This window comes from Rhinopithecus bieti, unplaced genomic scaffold, assembly GCF_001698545.2.
Source record: "Rhinopithecus bieti isolate Rb0 unplaced genomic scaffold, ASM169854v2 scaffold_64229, whole genome shotgun sequence".
NCBI classification, from domain to species: Eukaryota; Metazoa; Chordata; class Mammalia; order Primates; family Cercopithecidae; genus Rhinopithecus; species Rhinopithecus bieti.
In genome coordinates, this window is record NW_016825370.1 from 122,555 (window position 1) to 143,003 (window position 20,449).

A 20,449-nucleotide genomic window follows, 5' to 3' on the forward strand; every position below is an offset into this window, starting at 1 on the left:
GAAAGATAAATAATCTGGATATATTCATATAATGCCATACTACCCATTGAACATTATTAGGATACACATATCAATATGTTAGAATCTCAATCCCATAATGTTGAGCAAAAAAAGCAAAAAACAAAACACAAATCTAATCTTATAATGGACAGAATAATATGTTTTACCACACAGACAAAAAATATGTGTAGTTTAGGGAGACACACAACTTTCGGGAAACTATAAAGCCTGATGCTCTCCCTTCCTCCTTCCTTCTCTCTCCTCCTTTCTTTCCCTCCTCCTCCTCCTTCTCCTTCTTATTTTTCTCTTTCCCTTTTCTCTCTTTATTTCTCTTCTCTCCTCTCACATCCTCTCTCGCACTCACTCACTCACTTCCTCTCTCCCACCTCTTTTTCTCTCCCTTTCTCCCCCTTGAATGAAACTACAACTCAACTTCCCTCCTCTGGCTGGCCAGGGTGCCTTTGCTCTATTAAAGCTCATTATTTTTATTAAATGCTAGGATCAAAAAAGACACAGAGAGAGAGAGAGACAGAGACAGAGAGAAGGAAGGAAAGAAAGTAGAAGGTATGGGGATGATTATCACAAAATTTGGGAAAGTGTTTATATCTGTGGGAGCAGGCCACAGTATATGATTTAGAAGTGTCACTTGGGGGACTCCTAGGGGCTGGTAACATTTTATGTTACTATTTTAGACACAGATTTTTGAATACCTCTATACATTTATATATATATAATATATATAAAGAAATATATATTTTTATATGTTTTATATGCTCTTGAATGCATGACATATTTCCACAATACATCCCACATTGTGAAAAGTAAATAGCATATGAGAGACAGCAATAAATGTAGACAACTTTTTCCAGATGTCTTACTGTGAAAACAGAGCCAAGAATGGTGCTGTAGCTAGAAGAGAATGAAGGTCAATAAAAGATCCTTTATAATGAAGGTCACTAAAAGATCCTTTTAAAGAAGGGAAACAATACAGCTTGCTTGAGTGCCCACGGGACTGAGCCAGCAAAGAAAGAGAAATGGATGGTGCAGAGCAGAGAGGCAGGGTAACTCCAGAAATAAAGACCTGGTGCAGGTGAGTGAGGAAAGGTGGTGCAGATCATGACGGAAGGCATTTGCCTCTCAAAAACAGCACTGGTGTCTCACTCCAGTGACAAGAGAGAAAGGGCAGAGTCCGGATGTAGATGCCGACAGGTATGTTGATTTGGTGGCAGAAAGATGAGGGATTTCCCATCTGACTGTTTGCAAGTCAAGGACAGTGGCTAAGAGAGGGAAGTAGAGGGGGGCAGGTATAGGGTTTCAAGAAGAGTTGAAAAGTAACAAAGATCTTGGAAAATATGGCAGAATCATGAGGGAGTGTCGAGTGCTCACAAGGGTTTGTGGTCATGAAATTTCAGTGAAACCTTCCACCTGGTGTACAATGTTCCCAGGGAATTTATTTATTTATTTATTTTTGAGACAGAGTTTCACTCTTGTTGCGTAAGCTAGAGGGCAGTGGCATGGCCTTGGCTCACTGCAACCTCTGCCTCCTGGGTTCAACTGATTCTCCTGTCTCAGCCTCCTGAGTAGCTGGGATTACAGGCACCTGCCACTACGCTTGGCTAATTTTTGGTATTTTTAGTAGAGATGGGGTTTCACCATGTTGGCTAGGCTAGTCTCGAACTCCTAACCTCAGGTGAGCCACCCGCCTGGGTCTCCCAAAGGGCTGGGATTACAGGTGTGAGCCACCATGCCTGACCCAGGGAACTTTTAACTTCTAATAGGTGAAAGTGCAGAGGAGCTGGATACTTGGGTTGGGTAGTTGGGTTCACCAGGGTTGGAGGATGAATGTAATTTATCATGAATTACTACAAAAGGAAAACAATCAGAGAATTGAGAATGTTAGTAAGGGAGGAAAGATTTGAAATAGTAATAGGTAAGGAAGTAAGTAAAGTCAAAGAACTGGGGTTCTTGTGTAATTGAAGAATGGTGGAAGGAGACAAGAGGAAATGAGCTGAAGGAAATAGAGGTGGTCCATGCAACACGTGAATGAATGAGCCAACTGCAGACTGTTGCCTACTTTGCACATTGCTAGGAAGAGGTCAAGAGGTCCTCATGGCCACCCTGTGAGAAAGCATCCTTAGGGATTATTTGTCTAAACAGCCCCAGGGAGGCCAAAGAGGCTTGACAGGAGGGCTGCTAAATGGGCAAAGTCAACAGGTGCACCTCCGGAGTTCCAGATGGATTTGTAGGGGAGTTATCTGGAGCTTTGAGAGCAGAGAGAGTTGAAGAGTAATACTGAGCCCTGCTGAGGTTCACAGCAGTCATGTCCAGGCACGGGGAACAGAAACAGGAGGGGAGCCAAGGGGCAGAACTGAGTAAACAAAGAATGAAGTACATGCTCAGAGGGCAGGCAGGAATCAGGCGAAAGATCCAAAATGGTTTTCATGAAAATTGTTGGTTGGATGCCTCTTGTGTTAGTCTAGGATCATGGCACACGGTCGGTGCCAGAGCTCATTCCCGTGAAGCAGCTGATTGTCATCTCAAGACCCTAACCTGGAAGCATCAGGTTTGGAAAAGACAAACAGTGGTTCTCCTAGAAAGGATGATGAGATATCTGTTCACACTTATATACGAAGGTGAGCACTTGAGTGAGTGCCTCCGTGAAAGGTCACTGAGAAATTGTGGCAAAAAAAAGTAAGTCTGCAAAGAGCATGAAACCTCCCAGGGGCAGGCTTCTACGTAAAGGCCTTCAGGTACAAGAAAATAATCAGCATCTGGCAATTCTGAAATCCAGACATGACTGCAGCCTTGCGGCTTTTGTAGTCTTTCACACTTTTGCCACACCTAGTCAGAGATTTCAGGAATATTGCAGTGCTTCTGTTAAGCAAGGATCATGAACGCTAGAAATGGTTGATTCACGCAGGCATTATTCAGCAGGTGCTGCTTCTCTTTTAGGCATAAGGATATGGTTCTAAGGGTTGTTAAGTTTAGCCTGGGGTTCCACGGCACATGAATTGCACGATTCTGTGTCCTTATTTAATGGGTTATGCTTAGCTTCATCCTAGACACAAAATCACCCAGATTTTTTAAAATAAAAATGTTAGCTTTCATTATAAAAGAAAGTCTTGCTTGTTGAAGAAAAAACAGCAACTACAGAAAATGTTTAAAATGAAAATTTGTTTTCTACAAAACCACTTCCCAAAATAACCACCATCAATACTGGAAGAACAATTTTCCGGGCATCATTTTCTGTTTAGGTGCACACATACATATATATTTCAATCTAAAATGGAAACTCTGTATATGTTATATATTTATTACATATACGTTTTGCAATTTTGTTTATGTTTAAAAATATGTGTGGGTATAATGTATGTCAAGAAGTACACACACACATATTCATTCTTAACAGCTGAAAAGAAAATTACAAAAATGAGATAATTTATTTAACTGATCTCTTATTTAGGCTATTTAGGCATTATAACATTTGTAGCTTTTTACTATTTAAAAATGTAGTAAGGCCCAGGCAGGCAGATCACCTGAGGTCAAGGTGGTCAAGAGTTTGAGACCAGCCTGGCTGACATGGTGAAACTCTGTCTCTACTAAAAATAAAAAAATGAGTCAGGCATGGTGGTGGGCAACTGTAACTCCAGCTACTCAGTTTGGGGGGGCGGTTGAGATCAGAGAATCACTTGAACCCAGGAGGCGGAGCTTGCAGTGAGCCAAGATCATGCCACTGCACTCCAGCCTGGGCAACAGAGCTAGACTCTATCTCAAAAAAAAAAAAAAAAAAACTGGTGAAGCTGAAGCTGAAGTGTAGTTAAATAGCTATATATTTGCCAATTTATTTCCTAGGGATAAGTTTCTTGACGTGAAGTTACTGAGTTAAAGGGAATGCATTTTTAAAGACTTCTAGTGCACTTTGGCAGATTGCCCAGGAAAAGTTTTCCTTCCTTCTAGCTGCATATAAAAATGTTCATTTCCTTTGAGTCCTAACCACATTGGGTATTATCTTTTACATGTTTTCTAACTGGCTGATAAATGTTCTTTCTTTTTCGGTTGATTTGTATGTGATTGCTAATGAGAGTGACACTTTTTTAACGTTCAGTAACTTAGTATCAGATGTTAAATAAGTGACATGTATAAGCCTCGAGGAGTGATAAAATGTTGAATGTTGGGAGAAGCACAGGATGACCTTCATGGGCTTGGGGAGATGAGGGTTCTGGTAGTTGAGATCAAGAGCAGTAATAGAAAACTGCATGTGCAGGTTTGGGGAGACAGTGAAAATGAAGACTCTCCTTTGGGCCAGGATGAGTCTGAGAAGCTTGGAGGACACATGAATGGAGATGCTCAGTGGGCCGTGTGATACACAGGTGCTGGAACTCAGGAGTTTGGGGCTGCTTGTAGCACTTAAGAATCATTAACACACAAGTCTAGTAAAGATTGTAGTTTTGGATGATGTCATCAAAAAGGAGCCAAGGAGTGGGGAAGCAGAGGGTTGACTGACCCATAAATAGAGCAAGGTGGAAAGAGAAAGAGAAGGCAGGAGAGTCACTCCCTTCAAAGCCATTCAACTCTCAGACACTATCAGGTAAATGAGACTGAGTAATCAGCCCTAAAGTAGAAATGACACTTAATTTGGGTTTTTATTTGACTTATTCCATTAGTTTTGGCTAATGTGGACCAACTTCAATGGCAAAAAGAAAAAAGTGTTCAGCAATGCTTTAAAACTTTACTAAACTCTTATGTATTAACTTCCTTTACTTTGTACTAAGATAAATGACAAAGACCTAAGGAGAAGGGGTAAAAGGGGGAAAAAGACAAGCTATCAGTCAATAGCCTAATTTCATTTCACTAATTTGTATCTGATGCGGTTTGGCTGTGTCCTCACCTAAATCTCATCATGAATTCCCACATGTTGTGGGAGGGACCCAATGGGAGGTAATTGAATCATGGGGGCAGGTCTTTCCTGTGCTATTGTTGTGATAGTAAGTCTCATGAGATCTGATGGTTTTAAAAAGAGGAGTTTCCCTGCACAAGCTCTCTCTCTCTCTGCCTGCTGCCATCCATGTAAGATGTGACTTGCTCCTCCTTGCCTTCGGCCATGATTGTGAGGCTTCCCCAGTCATATGGAACTGTAAGTCCAATTAAACCTCTTTCTTTAGTAAACTGCCCAGTCTCAGGTATATCTTGATTAACAGCATGAAAACAGAGTAATGCAGTATTCGTTATTCATTCCGTTTTTTAAAATAATTTATCTTACCATGTATTAAATGAGAAAAGAATAAAGCAGCTAAGAAAAACTTAGAAAACAAAGAGAAAATAGGATCCCTTAGGAGATCCTATTTTACAGATCTAATAGGAGATCCTATTAAGCAGATGCTACAATCCAAAGGAAGTGCTAATAAACAAAAACTCATAAGCAAAAGGAACTGGACAGAACCCAGTTAAACAGCTCTTGTGCCACTTACCTTGCACTGCTGGTATGAAAGAGGTGGACAGTTGAAATCAGATATGTTTCTTTCAATTCTATTGTATTATACCATCTTCTGGGGAAAATTGTCTTGGGAAAAAAAGCTGTTGATATGCTGTATTAGTTTGCTAAGGCTGCCTTAACAACGTCCCACTGCCGGGGGGTCTTACACAACAGGCGTCTATTTTCTCACAGTTCTGGGGGCTAGAAATCCAAGGTCAAGGTGTTCAGCTTCTTCTGAAGCCTCCCTCCCCGGCTTACTAATGGCCAGCTGCGTACTCTGTGTCTTCATGTGGTCTTCTCTCTGTGCACATCTGTGTCGTGGTCTCCTCCTCTTTTAAGGACACTGGTCATATCAGACAAGGGCTCACCCACATGACCTGATTTTACCATCCTTACCTCTTTAGAGGTCTTGTCTTCAAATACAGTCACACTCAGGTCATGGACGGTTAGGACTTCCACATATGAATCTTGGGGAGACACAATTTAGCTCATAACACATGCTATAAATGTTTTTAAAACTCACCCCCAACTTGGAATCTCTGACTCTTCAACAGTGCCAGTAGAGAGCTAGAGGGTGCCCCTTGTAATTAGAGGGGGGGGGGTTGAGTTGCTCAGGGTCCTGGCAGGAAAGAGATAGCACAAATAAAATAAGTGATTGTCAAGAGTCTAAGGAGACCGAAAGGTGAGACTGGAGTTTACAGAAAGCAATAAGATGCAACGAAGAGCCAAGCACAGCACCATTTAACTCTGCGGGACAGAAGAGGAAGTGGTTAGCAGAGATCAGCGCTGCTGGATCTGCTGGTGAAGGCACCTGACAAGGCCAGGGCCTGCCATTGAGAAACACAGACACTACAGAGCAGGGAACATGAGGCATAAGTACCCAGTCACTCTCCTCCTGCGGGACCTTCCCCTTGGCTGAACCCTGAAGGCAGCTAAAGGGCAAGGGAACCCATAATCCCCATGGCCAGCCTTCCTGGTCAAGGGAGAGGCAACCGGAGAATGAATACCTAGTAGTGACACAGCAGACTCACATTTACCCCTGCCTGGAAAATTGCAAGTACAAATCTGGACACCGAGCTCTTCAGCAGTGGAGTGAAGGAAAACTCCTGCAGGGCTGGTTCAGGGTTAGGCAGGATAAACATCTCTGTAGCCAGAGCTGGGCTGTACAGGGGGAGAGTTGACTCGGAGCCATGGTACTCCCAGCCAGGAAGATGGCCTGGAGGGGCACTTGGATCTCCACAAAGAATGTGTTGAGTGGACCCTTGGAAAACCAGGTGCTCAGGGTGACTGGGAAAGTTAAATATTTCCTATGGTAGCCTGTATGAGTTTTCTGTGGCTGCTGTAATGGGTACCACAAATGGGACGACTTCAGAAAACAGGTATCTACGCCTATAGTCCCAACACTTTAGGAGGCTGAGGCAAGAGGATTGCTTGAGGCCAGGAGTTCAAGAACATCCTGGGCAACATAGAGAGATTCTGCCCCCTGCAAAAAAAAAAAAAAAAAAAAAAGGCAGGTGTGTATTCCCAGCAACTTGGGAGGCTGATGAGAGAGAAATTGCTTGAACCCAAGAATTCAAGGCTGCAGTGAGCCATGATTCAAACCACACACACACACACAAAAGATTTCTGGAGGCCAGAAGTCTGCAATCAGGCTTGAGTCAGGCTACATTGCCACTGAAGGCTCTGGGGAAAACCCTTCCTGCCTCTTCCAGCTTCCAGTGGCTCCGGGCGTTCCCTGGCTGAGGCGGCTTCATTCCCTCCTCTGCCTCTGTGGCCGCACAGCCGCCTCCTCCACTGAATGTGCCTCAGCCTCAGCATGGTCACAAACGTAGCTGACAAGACCAAGTATGGGAGAAGGAGAAGTCGGGAAATGAGGACTTCTCAAGTGGCAAGGTCATGAGAGATAAGGAAAGGCAGAGAAAGTGGCACGGATTGAAGGAGACATAAGGAGACTTGTGGGATCCTAAAACAGATAAAAGACATTCACAGAAAAACAGGGGAAATTTGCAAAAAAAAAAAAAAAAAAAATCTAAATAAGGTTTGTATTTTAGTTAGTACTGTGCCAGTGTTGAGTTATGAGTTTTGATGCATATAATGGAGTCCTGTGAGATGTTAGCTTTCGGGGAAGCTGGGCAAAGGTATGAAGGAATTCTGTGTAGTATCCTCACAACTCTTCCGTACGCCTAAAATCATTTCAAAATAAAACCACAAAGGAAAAAATAACTCATCTGTTGAAGGCTCCTGTTGGCTAAAAAAGCATATGGGCTCCATGAAGCAAAATCTTAGACCAGCACCAAACGTGCAGGAGTAAACACTGAGTCCATACCAGGGAAGTTGGAGGTGAAACTGCAGCACCCACCATGTGAGGTCAGCCAGGCCAGTTGCAGACAGAGGGCATTGCCTCCCAGCCTCTTCCTCAGCCCAGTCGCCGCACAGTCAGATAGAACCAGCATGCCTCACCTTCTGATAGAAAACTGAGTTTAAATACAGCAAAAATAAAAAGTAGAACGCAAGTTCGACTTGGACAGGAAATACATTTACTTAAACTAAAGCAACTCTCAAGGGAGTGTATGCTGCATGCCAGAGAAGTCCAGGCTGAGGTCCAGAAGATACAGGAGGGCTGAGGTGCCAGAAGACTTGGTGGAGGGAACAGGCGTGAGTCTGGCTCCCTGACAGGTGTGGCGGAGAAGGGGGGATGGAGAGCGCGTCGCAGCTGAGAGCCACAGTGAGAAAGTGAGATGGTGGGCAAGGAACAATTACACCAACTGAAGTGAAAAGAAGGCCTTGTGGAAGGCCTGTGAGAGAGAGTGTGGCAAGGTTTAGATGCTGCACACACCCTCACACATACACTGCACACACCAAACACACACAAAACATACAGTACAACACACACATCACACACAACATGTAGCATAACACACACACCTATCACACCACACACACAGCACAACACACGCAGCAGGCCATCCACACACATACGACCCACACAATGCACACAACACACATCACCAATCACATCACACACACACACACATCACACATCCTTTGCATAAAATGAAAGTAAACACCTCATTCCTTGATCCAAAAATATTACATATGGAAAAACTACATTTGGTTGTAATATAACAATTTATTCATATTTCCATGGTCAGATATTTGTTCCATCTTTCCTGTTTCCTCCCTCACTCCTTCCACTGGGCCTGGTGCCCGGGAGCCCAGCCAGCTCTTCCAGGCCTGGAGAGTGGAGTCAGGCCCCCGCAGACATCTGGAGGGCTGGCCGCCTGCTCCTGGGTGTCAAAGGGCAGGCCAGGGGTGTGACTGCTCTGTGCACAGATGCCAGGGTTCCTCCCCGTTCCAAACCATCCCGTCCTGCCTCCTCCACCCTCGATGCTTTACCTCCTCACTGCTCCTTGCTGTCTCCTTCTAGAAAGACTTCGATTCCAGATCTCCCACTCTTCCAATTCAGCGAGTTACCATTTTGCTTCTGCTTTCCACTATCTAAAAATGCTCTGAATTCATCATTCATCTGACATTGTCCTTCCTCCTATTCTTTGTGTTTATATTCTTTTATTAAAATTACTTTTCTGTTATTTCTGTTGAAGATTAGAGAAGGTATAGAAATGGTAAATTACATATGTTCAGGGCTCTGTGTTTAAACAAAAGTCCCTATAATACATTTTAATTGTGGAAAATGGGAAAAGAGCCTGGGTAATCCGGCAATTAATCTGAATTCCTTCTCATCTGAGAAAAAGTTTTGCTTTCATCCAACCCCTAAGTTTTTCAAAATAAATGCACACAGAAGCATGCACAAGCTCATCTATATCCTAATTTGCACCCACCCACACACACTGCAGAGATTCAGAGACCAACCAAGGAGCACTACATTTGAAATAAAGTGATCTCAGATTTTTGGCAATAGGAGTGCTCAGCATGATATACAGCCTGTGTAGATAAAAATCATCATAACTTCGCCATAGATATAAATGGGCTCCAAGCATGCATGACTTTGCATCTTAATCCTGTCACTATCAAGTGGAAGCAACTTTTACGAAACAAACTTAAGCAATGGAAGCTGGTTATTTAAAATAAGCTGGAGTCCCTAGTCATCTAAACAAATAAGGAAATTGTGGACTTAAATTTCTGGATAGTATCTGGTTTTGCTCCAACCTTCAGACGTCAATCACCCAGCTGAATCTTTAAAGCCATACTCCCTACCACAAGCCAGGCTTTAGAGGACAAGACTGTCAGCTTTCAGAGGCTGCTGCCCCTACCACTCCTGCTCAGAGGCCACCAGTTCCCAGGCTCCAGGCCGGTTGCAAACCCCTAGCCCATTCTGCAACACTAGAAAGCAGTGATGAATCCATGGCATTTGTTTTAGGAGTGCTGCTGATAGGATTGGCGTGAGAAGAGATGTAGCAGAGATAGTCCCCAGGAAGTTGGAGGCAAAGCATTGTAATCTTTCTTTTGTTTTTTTGAAAAGAGGGTGAACCTGAATAAGGACTTTGAGATCCTCCAACTCTAACCCCAAAACAGAACTCCACAAATATAAAATCTTCTGAGGGCAGGCATCTTACCCTTCATCATTACTTCATCTAGAGGATCTAGCACAGTGCAAAGCACATACATTTTATTATATGAAAAAAGAGTATTACTAAAGGAAAAGAGTTCAAGAAAACCCTGCACATGTACCGGGTCATTTTACTTTTTTATTTTGTTTTGTTTTGTTTTTTTGAGAAGAGTCTGGCTCTGTTGCCCAGGCTCGAATGCAGCGACGCAATCTCGGCTCACTGCAACCTCTGCCTCCCGGGTTCATGCAATTCTCTTGACTCAGCCTCCCCAGTAGCTGGGACTACAGGCATGAGCCACCACGCCCAGCTAATTTTTGTATTTTTTAATAGAGGCAGAGTTTTACCTTGCTGGCCAGGTTGGTCTTGAACTACTAACCGCAAATGATTTGCACACCTCAGCTTCCCAAAGTGCTGGGATTATAGGTGTGAGCTACTGCCCCCAGCCAGGTCATTTTACTTTAAACACTATTTCTAAAAAATTTTATCATAAGAAGCTTTAGGTTTTTATTTCTTAAAATTTAGTAATACTTTCTCTTGTTTTTCCTTCAGGGTCATGTTTAAACAATTGTTCAATACATATGGAAATGTGAAATATCAAACCACAAGCATAGTTTCATTTTTACATTTAACTATTTAAAATATGAAAAAAAAAACAAATATTTAAACTATAGACCAAAAAAGCAAATGTGTACCAGGGTGCACAATACATAAAAACATAAGTGTAAAACCATTTCACCTGGAATTTATTTGCTTATTTATCTATATACAAACAGGTGGAAAATGAAACTTATTATTCCCCAAATGGTTAGTTAGCAAATTATCCCCAAATGGTTAGTTAGCAAATTATCTCGATATCAACAAATAAATATCAATTATTTATCCACTGGTGTATGATGTCATATTTATCATATACTAAAAGTTCACGTGAACTTGGGTTTGTTTTTGAATTTTCACTCATTCATTTGACCATTTTTACTGAGCAAATACTACGTTCTAGGCAGTTTTAGGCACAAGGAATATGGCACTGAATAAGACGGGCAAGGCTTCTGCCTTTTGTAGCTTTTGTTTAAGGAGTAGGCACAGACTATGAACATGATTCCCAAAAAAGAGGAAGAGCAAGTCACAGTGTAGGAGCAGGTGACTGTATGGGAGAAGACCAGGAGCCATGTGAGCAAGCGTGGTCAGGACGGCCTCTGTGAGGGGTGGTCTTTGGGCAGACACCTGAAAAAAGCAGAAGGGATAGGAATCATGCAGGGAGTTGTGAGATGGAGTGAGGACGTCAACCCACGAAAGTATGGGGGTAAAGGCACAGGAAGCACAGAGAGCCTGGGGCAGGGACAGGATGGCATCCAGGGGAGCAGCAAAAAGGCCACTGTGGCTGGACTGAAATAGATGAGGAGAAGTTTAGAGGTGTAGGTTGGGGTCTTTGGGGGCCATGGAATGGTATTTGAATTCTACTTTATATTTGGTGGGAAGCTAACAAAGACTTGTTTGTTAGAGAGTGTAGTCTGATCCACATAGATTAAACAAGGAATTTTGTTCCTATGTGCAAAGAACTGGCATTTGTGAGGCAGGGACAGGATGAGAAAGGCCAGGTGAGAAGCACTTGGATGGGTGTAGGAGACTAGGTTGGGGATACAAAGATGGTGAGGTGGAATCAGCTCAAGCGTATAGTTAACTGAGAGCTTTCCAAACTGGCTGATGTATTGAGCATAAGGAAGAAATTTGGCAATGGAAGGAAATTTGGAGATGGCTTGAATAAAGGGGTGAATGGTTGTGCCATTCACTTAGGTGGAAAACTGGGCATATGGGAAGTTCCAATTAAGAACACTAAATTTTGTTTGGAATATGTTAAGGTTGAAAGTCTTCCAATCTATCCAAGTGGCAATGTTAAGCAGGTGATTGTATATACAGTTGATCCTTGGACACTGTGAAGGTTAGGGGTGCCAACCCTCCATGCAGTGAAAAATTTAACTTTGGACTCCCCCAAAATTTACTAATAGTCTACTGTTGACCGGAAGCTTTACTGATAACATAGATAGCCCATTAACACGTATTTTGTATGTTACATGTAGTATACACTGTGTTCTTACAATAAGTTAAGCTAGGGAAAAGAAAATGGTATTAAGGAAATCACAAGGAAGAGAAAATATATCTACTATTCACTAAATGGAAGTGAATCATCACAAAGGTCTTTGTCCTCATCATTGTCACATTGAGTAGGCCGAGGAGGAGGAGGAGGAGGAGGAGGAGGAGGTGGAGGAGGGACCGGTCTTGCTGTCTCAGGGGTAGCAGAGGCCGAAGAGGTGGAGGAGGTGGAGGGCGAGGCACAAGAAACAGGTACTCTCGATGGAACTTTTATTGGAAACAAATTCAAATAGAACTGGACCCACATATTTTTAAACCCGTGTTATTCAAGGGTCCATTCTACAAATCCGGACTCAGGGGAATGTTCAGGGCTGGAAATACAAGTTTGGAAAGCGGGATGGGGGTCTCCAGTGTTCAGGCAGTGTGCAGGGCCTTGAGGAACTCCTTGGAGAAAGAGTCTATAGAGATGAGAGGAGGCCCAGGGGAAAGGCAGAGGAATGACCAGTGAGTGGCGAGTTGGGAGTCGCTGGAACCAGAAGAAGAAAATGCTTGAGAAAGTAATAAGGAGACGCCCTGTCGAAGTAGATGAGGGGTGAGTAAAATTGGGGCTGCACATGGTCCCCTGGACTTGGTGAGCTGGAGGTCACCGGCCATGCTGACAAGAGCTGCTGTCACACAGGAGTAGGGCTCCGAGCAGGGAGAGGAGTTGAAGGAGAATGGGGAAAAGACTAAGAAACAGTGAAAACAGAGATAGGTATACGAAGAACCACTTGGAAAAATATGTAACCAGGAAGGTTTTCTGTTCATTTGTTTTAAAGGGAGCTAATCTAGCATGTCTGCACGCTGACAAACCCCAGGTAAAAGATACAGGAGATGTGGCGATCAGCGGGTATAAAGGCGGGGAAAAGAAGTGGTAAGATCTGGGCCCAATCCGAGGGCTGAACTTTGTTTAGGGCAGGGACAGTTCTTCCATTTCTATTCCAATCCCTTCATCTGACTCTCTGACCTTTTGCTAAATCCACAATGACCTAACTCTAGAAATCTATGGAACATTTTAATGTCTGATAAAACAACAGACATTTTGATAACATTATTTTTAATCCCCATTTAAAAAATCTGTCTTGAGTATATTAGCATATTTTTTCCAGGTGATTTTAGATTTTCAGTATAAAAGTAATTTCAACTACTTTTAATAATTGAAAGGACAATACATTCATGTGGTTCAAAATTCAAAAGTTACAAAGAACATACAATAAAAATCTCTCCTTTACTAGTGTCTCCCAAACACATTTTTCCCACCCGGATGCCAACAATGTCACCATTTCTTGAAAATTCTTCCAGAATTATTTTATGCATATATAAACAAACACTGCTATTTTGTTCTCTTTCTCCTTTTTACACAACTAGTGACATACAGCTCTGTCTGTTGCTTTTTTCACTTAAAATATATCAAAGATTTTTAAATATCAGTAACTAATGAGCATTCTCATTCTTTAAAAAGACCATCTGATTTAAAAAAAAAAGCCTCTATGAAGTAAGGTCACATAAGAGAAATACAAAAACTCGAGTAAGAAATGGCTGCCGGGCGCGGTGGCTCAAGCCTGTAATCCCAGCACTTTGGGAGGCCGAGACGGTCAGATCACGAGGTCAGGAGATCGAGACCATCCTGGCTAACACGGTGAAACCCCGTCTCTACTAAAAAATACAAAAAACCAGCCGGGCGACGAGGCGGGCGCCTGCAGTCCCAGCTACTCGGGAGGCTGAGACAGGAGAATGGCGTCAACCCGGGAGGCGGAGCTTGCAGTGAGCTGAGATCCGGCCACCGCACTCCAGCCTGGGCGACAGAGCGAGACTCCGTCTCAAAAAACAAACAAACAAAAAAACAAACAAAGAAACAAACAAAAACAAACAAACAAACAAAAGAAATGGCAAGACAGACCGGGTGCGGTGGCTCACACCTGTAATCCCAGCACTTTGGGAGGTCAAGGCAGGCAAATCACAAGGTCAGGAGATCGAGGCCATCCTGGCCAACATGGTAAAACCCTGTCTCTACTAAAAATACAAAAATTAGCTTGGTGAGACTCTGTCTCAAACAAAGAAAGAAATGGCAAGACAAAACAAAATAAAGCAAAACAAAAATAAAAGGAAAAATTATACAGAAATGAAGTAGGAAGGCAAGCAAGGGATAAGAGATACTGCTGAGAACATAGTAAGAGAAATAGAAGATAGAAATGAGAAAAACATGCAATTGAAATGGAAATTAAAAGTTTAATAGGATTCAAGAGAAGATGAAAGACTGAAAAAAAACACACTGTACTCACAGAATCTTCCCACCTATAATAACATTATCAATAATAATAATAATAGAATAGAACATATTAATAATTTAAAAACTTCCCTCACATAAAGGAAGACATAATTTAAGTGAAAAAAAAAAGTCTGCCACTATGTCCAGGAAACTGATTAGAATCATCAACACAGATATATATCCTAGTAAAGTTATCTGACCACAAAAATAAAGAAAGACTCTGTTGAGCTTCTGATTTCTTCACAGCAATATTCAAAACCAGAAGACAATGGAGCAGTAACCCTAAGATTAAAAAAACAAACAGCAAGAACAGAAAACCTATGACTCAAGGATTTTATATCCAACCAAGCTGTCTTCAAATACAAAGGTTCAGCCATTTGAAATTGATGACCTCCCATGACATGCTCTTGAGGAACTCTCAGAGCAAGAACTTCAGCTGACTAAAATCACAACAGAATTACTGACTCTAATGTGGCAATTAAGGTTAAAGAGAAGAACATAAATGTCATATATGCTGACGATGTAGAGATGACACAACTGACAAACTTGAGGGGAAGAGAGAAGGAGGTAGAGTCAATCCACACCAGTTGCTGGGAGTGGATGATGCACTTTAAAGATGATATATCAAGTACTAGAGGTGTTAAGCAGATTACACTATTCAGATGTAAAAACTGAGAAATACAGCACTACTGATTAAAAGCAGCTTATAGAATAAAGAGAGGGGAAAGATTCTAATATCATCATTGCTATTTTAAAAAAGAAAAGGAGTAAAGTATGTGCAATATTACATTTATCAAAGTAGCCAATAAAACCAAACTTTAAATATAAAGACTCTACACAAAAAGCAAAGAGAGCAGATTATGTAATGAAAGACTTTTAGAAATACCCTAAAACTGAAATACAGCACAAAATTATGTGAAAGAGCTAATATCAAACATTTCTGTTAATCATTAAGTGAAAATAGGATTAACTCATCTATTAAAAGGAAAAGATCTTCAGATATGATCACGAAGCAAAGTTCAAACCTATGCTATGCACAAGAGACATGCACCACAAAAGCAATTCCATTCCACTGAAAATTAAAAGATGGGCCAAGTACAACCAAGCACATGCAAACAAGAAGAAAGCTGTGGTCTCAATATAAAGATCAGACTGAGTAGAATCTGGGCCCCAAACCATTAAATGTGACATGAAGGGTGGTTTTTAATGCACTAAATACCCCACCAGCAGTATTCACCAAGAGATTCTAGGAGACACAAGGAGAAACAGACACAACCCAGCAGTAGAAAGAGACTTTAATTAATTTCTCAGCATATGACAAATTCACAGGACAAACAAAAGGCAAGTATCAGTCGTCAAAAGATACAGTGATTTCAATGTACACACCAAGGAAAAATATGTTCAGTTATATTCAAGACAAAGGATGGATTTCCTAATATAAAAGAGCTCCCCAAAATTGATGAGAAAACAAGAAACTTAGAAAAGAAGCAGGCAAAGGATATAGACTGCTCATAGAAAAACCAGTGTGAATAACCCTTAAATATTTGAAAAAATACACAACCTCACTGATAGTATGAAAAATAGTTATTGAAACTACACTGAGATCCATAATATCTAACTAATCAGCTTAGCAAAAATCCCCAAGTTCTCCAGCATACTTTGCCAGAGAAGCTGTGGGGAGGGCAGCACTGGTAGCTGGTAGGAGTGTTCCAAATGGAAAAGGCCAACTTTGCAAATGCAGGCTTTGGGGGATTGTCTATGAAGTGCAATCAGCAAGTTCCAGCAGTTCACAGGGTGCAGCAAGAACTTCCTTGACAGAAAGAAACGTGAAAACGATATGCAGTTAACACTGTGAGATTTAGCAAATGAAAATACAAGTTGTTTAGTTAAATTTGAATTTCAGATAAACAACACTTTTTTTTAGAATAAGTGTGTCCCAAGCATTGAGTATGTTCAATGCAATATTTGTGGCATGCCTATTCTAAAAAATGATTGTTGTTATTTAATCCAATTCAAATTGACTGGATGTCCCATATTTTATCTGGCAACCCTATATATAGTTAAATGTATAAATGGCCAAGAAGTCATCAAGCAAAAGGTATTCTTGATACTTAAAGCTTGATTTTGAGAGTTCAATCATTTAGCAACTACATTTATTTTTTGTAAAACACATCACTGTACAAAGGGCCTAGAAAGTTAAGCCTCCAGCTCCCAGTAATTCTTTGAGAACAATTCACAAAGCAAAGTGCCTTTTCCTCCCCTGGTCTTTCTTCCTGTTATTAGGTGTGTCACTGTAAATTGTTTATCACAGGTGTCTCCACCTTCCGCAAATACTGTAGCCAAGGCAGTTTCACTATCACTGAGGTCTAACTCAATGAAATCCTGCAACAGTCACAGTCATTGTTCTGGCCAATGAGATCTTCACTCACAGATTGAATGGAAAGAAAATAGATTCTACAGGGTAATTGATCATCCTTCTGTATCAAGATCCGCAAATGCTTTTCCCGCAGTTTTCACAGAACCAGGAAGAGCAGGATGGTTTTGTTTTATTTCGTTTTGTGTTTAAATCCAGTGATGAGGGGTCTGACATAGTAGCTATTCCAGTGGTTAGTAGTGGTGGTTTCCAAAAAGCTCTCTCTGAACGTCTGTTTATGCAAAACGTAAAATGAACTCACCCCTGAGATGTGCACTTTTTAAAGCTGCAAGTGAACAAAAGCTATATTCTCTGTGTTGTGTTTTTAAAAATGATATACCCATATTTTTAAGGAAAAAAAATTACTCATTCCGTTGTTAAAGTGCAGTAAGGCAGATTTTATTCAGGGCCATCGCCATAGGAGTAGGGAGCACTGAAATAGGGTTTTGCAGCAGAAGAGAGAGGGCAGGCTCAACTTGCAATACAGTAAGGAAAAGTAGACATTTTCAGCCAAGAAACAGGCTAGAGGTCATTGGGTACAAATTACTAAGAAGAAACATTAGGGGTGAAGGGGGATTCTGGTTAAACTGACCTAATAGGATTCTTACTTAAGGCAGGCTAAAGTGATCAATCACCTGGGAGATGGTGGAGGATGAGGAAGCTGATGAGATACTGACAGTGATCAGATATAGAGGGTGGAGGTTTCTGGTTAAATTGACTTAGCAGGATTTTGGACCATGCAGAAAACACAGAAGCCCAAAATTCAGGACCCAGTTGAGAAGAGAGTTCAGAAAAGCCTGACTAGAGTTTGCTTGCTCAAGGAGAGAATCTTTGTCAACACACACACACACACACACACACACACACACACAAACACATTCACAGCCTTAAAAAAGCAGGCTTGTTCTTTTCCCTGCACTAAGATGATTTTATTTTAATCAGGGTTCTCCCTTTTCCAGGAAGGGCCACACCTTTTGCTTTCTTCTGACTCTTTATTATTCATAAAGAACATCCCATTTGTATTACTCCATTCTCACACTGCTATAAAAATACTACCATAGACTGGGTAATTTATAAACAAAGGAGGTTTAATTGACTCATGGTTCTGCATGGCTGAGAGGCCTCAGGAAACTTACACACATATGGCAGGAGGGGAAGCAGGCACGTTCTTCACAATGTGGCAGGAGATGGGGTGAGTATGTGAAGGAGGAATTGTCAAACACTTATAAAACCATCAGATCTCAGGAGAACTCACTCACTATCATGAGAACAGCACAGGGGGAACCACCCCCATGATCCAATCACTTTTCACCACATCCCTCCCATAACATGTCGGGATTATGGGGATTACAATTCAAGATGAGATTTGGGTAGGTGGAGACAGCCAAACCATATCATTCTGCCCCTGGCCCCTCCCAAATCATGTCCTCACGTTTCAGAAGACAATCATGCCTTCCCAACAGTCCCCCAGAGTCTCAACTTATTCAAAAATTAACCCAAAAGTCCAAGTCTACAGTCTTATCTGAAACAAGTCAAGTCCCTTCCAACTAGGAGTCTGTAAAATCAAAAGCAAGTTTCATTACTTCCAACATACAATGGTGGTACGGGAGTTGGATAAATGCTCCCATTCCAAATGGAAGAAATTGACCAAAACAAGGTGGCTACAGGTGCCGCACTAGTCCAAAATCCAGCAGGGCAGTCATTAAATCTTAAAGTTCCAAAATAATCTCCTTTGACTCCATGTCTCACATCCAGGGCATGCTGATACAAGGAGTAGGCTCCCACAGCCTTGGGCAGCTCCTTCATGGGCTGGCACTGAGTGCCCACAGCTTTTCCAGGCACATGGTACAATCTGTCAGTGAATCTACCATTCTGTGGTCTGGACGACAGTGGCCCTCTTCTCACAAATCCACTAGGCAGTGCCCCAATGGGAACTCTGTGTGGAGGCTCCAACCCCACATTTCCCTTCTGTACTGCTCTAGTAGAAGGTCTCCATGAGGGCTCCACCCCTGCAGCAGACTTCTGCCTGGACACCTAGGCATTTCCATACATCCTCTGAAATCTAGGCGGAGGTTTCCAAACCTCAATTCTTGACTTACATGTACTTGCAAACCCAACACCACATGGAAACAGCCAAGACTAAGGCTTGCAGCCTCTGAAGCAATGGTCCAAACTGTACCTTGGCCTCTTTTAGCAACAGCTGGAGCTGAAGTGGCTGGGGGATTAGGGAGGCCCTTGCCCTGGGCCTAACCCATGAAACCAGTTTTCTTCCTAGGCCTCTGGGCCTGTGACAGGAGGGGCCGCCACCAAGATCTCTGACATGCCCTAGAGATGTTTTCTCCATTATCTTGGTGATTAGTGTTGGGCTCCTTACTACTTATGCAAACTTCTGCAGTCAGCTTCAATTTCTCCCCAGAAAATGGTTGTTTCTTTTCTATCGCATCATCAGGAAGCAATTTTTCCAAACTTTTATGCTCTGCTTCCCTTTTAAACATAAGCTTTAATTCCAAACCATCTCTTTGTGAACACATAAAACTGAACACTTTGAGAATAATACTAGTCACATCTTGAATGTTTTGCTGCTCAGAAATTTTTTCCACCAGATACCCTAAACCATGTCTCTCAAGTTCGAAGTTCCACAGATCTCTAGGGCAGGGGCAAAAACTCAGTCAGTCTCTTTGCTAAACCATAGCATTAGTCACCTTTACTCCAGTTACCAATAAGCTCATCATCTCCATCTGAGACCATCTCAACCTGGACTTCCTTGTTCACATCACTATCAGCATTTGGGCAGAAACCATTCAACAAATCTCTAGGAAGCTCCAAACTTTCCTACATCTTCCTGTCTTCTTCTGAACCCTTCAAACTGTTCCAACCTCTGCCCATTACCCAGTTCCAAAGTCACTTCCACATTTTCAAGTATTTTTATAGCAGTACCCCACTCTCTGCAGTACCAATTTACTGTATTAGTCTGTTCTCACACTGCTTTAAAGATACTACCCAACACTGGGTAATTTATAAACAAAGGAAGTCTAATTGACTCAGTTCTGTGTGACTGGGGAGGCCCCAGGAAACTTACAATCATGGCAAAAGGGGAAGCAGCTACTTTCTTCACAAGATGACAGAAGAGGGTGTGAGGGTGTGAAGGAGGAACTGTCAAACATGTATAAAACCATCAGCTCTCGTGAGAACTCACTCACTATCACTAGAACAGAACGGGGAAAATGGCCCCCATGATTCAGTTACCTCCAGCTGGTTTTTCCTTGACATGTGGGGATTATGGAGATTATCAGAACTACAATTCAAGATGAAATTTAGGTAGGGATACAACCAAACTGTATCACCATTTTTATTCGAGCTCCTAACATCTCCATCACTTTGCTGATAATGTTTCAAGTCATTGGTTTCAAGTGAAACTTTGCAATCTGTAAAAGTGTCACTGGCTTTAAGAGAGACTTTGAGGTCCTCCCAACTCCTGTCCATACCTACCTGATACCCAAGGAGCCCTGTCACCTGCTGCCATCTTGGATCATTGGTAACCAAGGTTCTGCCCCCACAATCCATAGTCCTCAGGAGCATCTTTTGCTCACTGTGGATGG

General features: G+C 42.0%; 1 long non-coding RNA gene across 2 annotated transcripts in view; it reads right to left on the reverse strand.

Annotated features, from left to right (window-relative positions):
• Positions 1–20,449, reverse strand: part of LOC108522645 (uncharacterized) — a 110,768-nt gene that overhangs the window by 74,969 nt on the left and 15,350 nt on the right. The window contains exon 3 of one of the 2 annotated variants that reach the window (XR_001883560.1): positions 10,906–11,262. The exons of the other annotated variant lie outside the window; for it this stretch is intronic. This is a non-coding gene — a long non-coding RNA (uncharacterized LOC108522645). Of the gene's footprint in view, positions 1–10,905; positions 11,263–20,449 lie in introns of those variants that run through there. 2 annotated transcript variants of the gene reach the window in all.